This window comes from Acipenser ruthenus, chromosome 24 (assembly GCF_902713425.1).
Source record: "Acipenser ruthenus chromosome 24, fAciRut3.2 maternal haplotype, whole genome shotgun sequence".
NCBI lineage: Eukaryota > Metazoa > Chordata > Actinopteri > Acipenseriformes > Acipenseridae > Acipenser > Acipenser ruthenus.
Genome location: NC_081212.1, coordinates 7,293,177 through 7,299,762, shown reverse-complemented (window position 1 = coordinate 7,299,762; position 6,586 = coordinate 7,293,177). Strand labels below are relative to the sequence as shown.

At 40.9% G+C, this 6,586-nt stretch overlaps 1 long non-coding RNA gene across 1 annotated transcript; it reads left to right on the top strand.

The window, feature by feature from the left end:
- Positions 1 to 749: 749 nt before the first annotated feature.
- On the top strand, positions 750 to 1,633 carry LOC131700472 (uncharacterized). Its single transcript, XR_009308361.1, has 4 exons — positions 750 to 888; positions 1,044 to 1,123; positions 1,217 to 1,268; positions 1,487 to 1,633. It is a non-coding gene; the product is annotated as an uncharacterized LOC131700472 (long non-coding RNA).
- The last annotated feature ends 4,953 nt before the right edge of the window (positions 1,634 to 6,586 follow it).

The following is a 6,586-nucleotide window of genomic DNA, read 5'->3' as shown; positions in this document are numbered from 1 at the left end:
CTCTCTCATCTACCCAAGAGGAAAGGACCAGAGAATGGGAGAGCCACCAAGCCAAAGCAGCTTTCCAAAGCGGTGGAAGGTTTTCTGTCTTGGATCCGAACCCCATCAGGTATTTATTGGAAACAGCATATAACAGAACATGCTGTTTTGTTGGATATAAATGCTTAAGTTACATAGTTTAGTTCTGTATTGAGCAATACTCTCCTCCCTCTGCTAGATGGAAGTATAGAACTTGCCCAACAGACTTGTGTTGAGTGGCTGTGGGAATGGGAGCGGGAAGGCAGTAAGACCAGGGCTGTCCTACCAGCAGACAGGGCCAGAGACACAGAGGAAGCTGCGCACAGCTCTGGAGATGAGAAGACACAGGCAGACTGTAGAGAGGCTGAGACCCTCTGCAGCCAGAACCCCTCACCTGAGAACGCAGGTGAGCAGCCTGCTGATAGCACTACTGAAGGGACTTCTGGGATATGTAGTTTCTGAGTGCGAGGCTCTGCTGGAAACCCTGTACTGCTGTGAGATCAGTGTCCTTGTAGGTCATCCCAGTGTGGCTCATTGCAAGAACTTTTTATTTCATTTAACTTGGAACTTACAAAAAGCAAAATGACACTAAGTAGATATGATATTAAATGCATACGTTTTGGTGGATTGGTCTGGTGCAGTAGAATAGCGTTGTTTGAAAGGTCCTCTATTAAAGGTCCTCTATTAATCTGCCAAAACTCTTAGTTGGTAGATCTAAAAGGGTTCTGAAGAGGAAGCTGCCCTTTGCAGAATATGGGGAGTCTACTGGTGAACCCCCATTGAAGGTGAGGGTGAGGAACGATTACACCATCGTTCCATCAGACAGCAGCGCCCTGAACCCACCTTGCGCCAGTGAAGAGGAGCCTGAGGGTATGCAGCTTTGATTTAATTGAAAAGGGTCTTGAATGGGATCATTTTCCCTTTTAATCCTGTTGCATTACCCTGGCATATCTGACCACAGCATTACTAGCAATGGCAGCACTGTGCATTGTAAATGATGCATCATCCTTTTCTCTTTTTAACAGCCCGTAAAGAACCAAGCAGTAGAAAGCGCAGAATGACAGAAGCCTTGGACAATGAACCACCAAAAAAGAGACGCATTCTGGTAACAGATTGAACTCATGCGTAGGAAATTTGTTTTAAATGTGAAAAATAAAATCGTTGGAATTCTCGTTGCTAAATGCAGTTCTCTCTTTAGGACTCGATGGCTTGCAGCTACTATGAGTGCTATTGCTGGAACTTGTGAAGAGGTAAGTCCTCATTTCTTTTAACAAGGGTCTGGCCTGACTGTGTAAGGTATGGCTCTTTAGTATAGACAGCTGGTCATGGGAATTTCAGAGAAGACATGTTTTTGATGCTCCTATGAATTAATCCTAAGGAGCTGACTGTACCAATCTAAAAACAGTGTTAGTTCTATGTGTTAATAGTCTTTCCAGATTCGACTATACTGCATTCCTTCTAATTGCAGAGGGAAGTTCCCAGTGATACAGGCTCTGTAGGTGGACACTGATGAAGAGGAAGTCTTCAGCATTGGGGACTCCAGGTCAACTGAAACAATGATCTATTTTTTGAAATGCACTTACTGCTTTTTCACACTGTCAGTATTATAGCTGGTCTGCCTTTTTTTCTTTTGGTTATTTGATTGTATTTTATATTTCAGCTTGTATCAACATTGTAGATACAAATTCAGTAGTTCAAATTAAACATGCCCCTGTGGCCTTCAACATGTCTTCTCTCTAAGCACAACAGGTCCACCAGATTGTAACTATTAACCTGCCCCCCAAAACGATCTAGTGGATCTTTCTAGAGCCCCGTGTTTATCGCAAATACGAAATAACATGAAATACAAATGTAACACAAAATAAAAAATCATTATAAAGCAAACAGAGTGACATTTGTAAAATTGGGAGGTTTATACAAAAATACTTTAAATAAATACATGCAATCGTAGTTGTTCAAAGCTCAGCCGTTACCATAGACACGGTCTGAAGGGAAACGGAAGCTCTGTCTAGCACTTGCACAGATGTATAATTTGGACCACTTCGGAATTCAAATTGTGATGGTAGAGAAGAGACGTTTGTTTCTAAAATGCCTCAACCGTGCGTAACAATTAAACAACGCTGCAAAGAATTTGAGCATGACGGTGACAAAATAATAATATGCAGATTGGAATGGGAGTTGAAAGATAGCGTTGAGTGGATAAAAATATGTTGTGAACGTGCCAGGGCTGAAGGAAGTGTTAATAAATGTTTTTTTGTTGTGGTACATGAAACTGAGCTTCAGTGTGAAAGATGCAGTTATGAATAATTGCCGGCTCTGTAGATATTGCTGCCATGCTGCTTGGGCTCAGGTGCCAGAATGCCAGCTTATCCAAGACTGTGATTTCTTGTCTCGTGTACCCTGTGGTTTCCGCTGACTGTGAATGTATCTTTTCCAAATTATTCACTGATTGTAAGAAACAGATGACAAACCATGAAAAAAGAAAACAGTGAGTTCTGTTGTATGCTTGCGTTTAATTTTTTATTTGAATATTCATGCTAGATTGACGCTCCTTATGAATACATGTGTAAAATATCCAAATTTCCTTTCAGTAACCTGCTTTTTGAGTTGATGCTGAATTCTACAACATTCTGAAATAAGCCATTTTTTGTGTGTTGCTGTAATATCCTTCATGCTGGTTTGATTTCCATTGTGCAGTAATAAAAGTGTTTTTATTTTATCATCTTATATTTTTATAGAGGGCATGGGCAGTATTTACTGTAAATTAAAAATAGTACGTTCCCGTTACTGCCTCTAATGGGAAATGATGGGAACTAAATAATATTTCTGTGCGGATAATGTTTGTTTAAAATGTATGTAGTTAAAACATGATGTATACTTTGTTTTTGAGTTATTTTATTAATGTGTATATTAAAAAAACAAAATAAAATAATTTTTAGCGAATAAAACAAAAAATTATAAAAAATAAAAAATAATTTCACTGGGCTTTTAGATATTTCCTACAACCACTGGGGGCAGTGTTGCAGGGGGACAGGCTCATGGTTACACTCTGATGGACAGTTGTACTTGGAGAGAAGAAATCTATGAGAGCCCTGGAAAGAGAACGACCTCTTAACTTTATATATGTCACCAGCTTTTACCAAGTTGCTTTTTTAAAGTCAAACCAGAAGTAAGTACAGTCGGCGCCGCCTATATCAGGATCCTGATAACGGGGATTGCTGCTTAAATGGGATACAGCCCTGGGAGACGGTTCTCCCCAATGCTATTTATGTTGTTTAATTGAGACGTCACTTTGTTTAATTGGGATACAGTATTTTCAAATGATGAACGGAGATCGCTTTTCAGAGTAGTACACTGAGTCTGTGATTACGCTGTGACTTGCGTAATTGTGTAAACCACTGTTTTTTCTCCTCGCCTGTCATCATGGCTGAGAAGTGAAAACGAGTTGATTTGCCTCTGGCTCAGAAGTTTGAACTGTTGAAGGAGCTGCTGGAGTCTCCTGTGGTTTCTCAGGCTGCTGTGGAAAAGAAATTTGACTTGGCAACATCGCAGGTGTCTCGCCTCATGAAAGGTAAAGATGAAATCCTGAAGCAGTTTGAAAACAACGTCAATCCAAACCCGAAAATGACCGAGAGCGGGCAAGGACAAGGAGGTCGGCAAAACACTCTTGTGGTTTAGACAAAAGTCAAGGAGTTCGAATGTCTGGCCCCATGCTGACGCAGAAGGCTGAGATTTGGTGGCTGCTGAAGGAACAGACCCTCTGATGGTTGGCTTTCTCGATGGAAGGCTCGTCACAATATAGTGTTCAAGAAAGAGGAAGGTGAGTACCAAGATGTTTCCTTGGACTGGAAGCATACAAATCTGCCTCAAATTCTCAATGACATCTTCAGCGAGTCTGGTTTGTATTTTCTGGGCTTTCTTGAAAAAGGTCATTGCCTTAAAGGAGAGGAGCTAGCTGGCTGCAAGAAAGCCAAGGAAAGAATCGCTGCACTGCTTTGTGCGACCATGTCAGGCTCTGCGAAATTGACCTCTGTTAATCACTGACAAGCACAAACAACCACGCTGCTCCCTGAAGGATCTGAACTGACTTCCAGCTCAAAGAAGGCAAGGATGACTGGCCAGCTATTTCAGCAGTGGTTGCACAACTATATGCCTCTTGGTTGGCAACTGCTCGGCGCATCCCTCAGACATCTGTTTAAGAAGCATTGTCCTCAAGTTTCTGTCACCCAACACCACCAGCGTATTGCAGCCGATGGGCATGGGGGTGATGAAAAACTGGAAGGCACATTACAAGAGCCGGCTCAACCATCGCATCGACAGTGCTCTTGATGCAACTCCTGAGAAGAAAGCCAAGGATGTTTCCAAGAGCATCACACTGCTAGATGCGCTCTACCTGGCAAACGAATCTTGGAATGCAGTCGGTTCACAGACGCTCCTGAACTGCTTGCGCAAGGGTGGCTTCTGCATGGACGAGGCAGCAGATGTGTCTCATGGGGATGATTCACTTGCAGATGTTCCAGTTTCTGAAAACTGGACGTCTGAAGAATTTGTTGACATCGACAGAGACGTGGAAATTGCTGGCGAACTTGCCAATGCTGAGCTTTTGGAGGCTGCAAATGACAGCAAGCATGTCAAAGTTGAAACGGCAGGGTGAGATTCTGATTCTAATTCTGACAAAGCCCAGATTCTGATTCTGACAAAGACCAGAAGTTGCAAATGGTGGACCATCTTGGACAAATCATGCAGGAAAATGGAATGCAAACTGTGCTGCCCCCTCTGAGGATGAGGGAAGACAAAGTTCAGTCATTTACAGGCACTGCATTCATACTGTAATGTGTTCTGATTTCATTCTTTATCTAAAAAAACACTTCTCTTGTGCATGTTTGTAAATGGTGAATAGAAGTGTGACTAAGGTCCTTTTTAAATGCCTCTTGTTTAATTGGGACAGCTGCTTATTCAGAACATTTTTACTTCTCCTGAGGCGTCCTGATTAAGCAGTGCCGACTGTACTTTACAATTAGGAACAAGAAGCACTTTTATGTAATTATTTTGTGATAAGCCTCTGGAAATTTGCAATTCCACAACCTCATTCACCATACAAATACAAAAGTGGACTTCATAATGCAAACAGTTTTGTTTCTTTCCACATATACTACAGTAGAGTTTGAATGAATCAATCTGAGTAGAAATACATTGGGTTTGAAGCCATTGGTTAGCAATCCTCTCAGTTGAATATGTACAGTTTGCTGTGTTAACCATCCTTAGCTGCAAGATGCATTTCAACAATAATGGTGATATAAGGAAATCTACAGGCACCAAAACGTATTCTGTCAGTAAACAATGCTCCTGTTGGGTTTTAATGTTAGGTTAAGTGGCTGGGATTGTATTATTACACTGATCTTTACTGTGGTATGCAAGTCTAAGATTCAGACCTTGGTGCCGTTGTGAATAATGTTTGGTCTGTTTTTCCATATACCATAAACTGGAATGTATTATAAATATATATAGGGGGAAAATAAAACTCAAATCTTGGTTAACTGGGCATTAATCTATTATAAATAACCTCTAGCTAGAAAAAGAGCAGGAAATACATATTGATACAGATTTGTAGGCGTGTTTCGTGCCTGTAGCTGATTTCTCAGTCGGTTGTTTTTCATATATATATACACAGTAATGTAATTATAAGGTAGCCTCATCACTTGGTAAGTTGTAACAAGGGGTTTTAAAGTATTGTATGTTATTTTATATCTATTGAGGAAACCATTTTTAATACTTTAATTTTTTAACATCGTTCTTTACTAGTCAGTGTTTCCATGTCCTGTACTGAGCTGTGTAAAGTTATTTGAAGAGACTATTTATTATTGTTACTGTAAACACTGAATGTAGATGATAAAAACAAGGATAGAACTCTTTAATTTGTAGTAGATATTTTTTATAGTTTATTTTATGGGTTATAACGTAGAACAGAAAATTAACAAACCACTGGCTCCCGAGTGGCGCATCCAATAAAGGTGTTTCGTGTGGAGTGCAGGGTGTGCCATCGCCGATTGTGGCCGGGAGTTCCCAGGGGGCACTGGCATCACATAATGCCAATGGGGCTGCAGGAGCTCCGGACACCTGAGCCCAGCGCAGGGATCAGGAGCTTCCTACTGCATAAGGCTGCCCCAGAGCGCCAGCAGAATATCTGGAGGGTTACAGGTCTGCGGCTCAATGAAAGCTCTTCTGTTTGGGTTCATAGAGGGTGTATTGTATACCATGGACCTCATGCAATTCACTGACTATTCTGCCAGCATTTTACACGGGGAGTAAGCAAATCTATAGGAAAATGTACCATTGCCCTAACTGTATATTGCACTTTGTCTTGTATGTTTGTTTTTTTTTCACTTTTTGTACCAATTTCTGAATAAAATAAATACTTGATCCATCTTGAAATGTTTTGTATTCTCTGAGTTATCAGCTAGTCCTAAAAAGTCCTAATTTACAACTAGAATGGCTTTGCTTTCCTGTTTAAGGAGAGTATAGAAATGCAGCACTCTAGACTCGCTAATTTGAACCCTGGTAGTCCAGA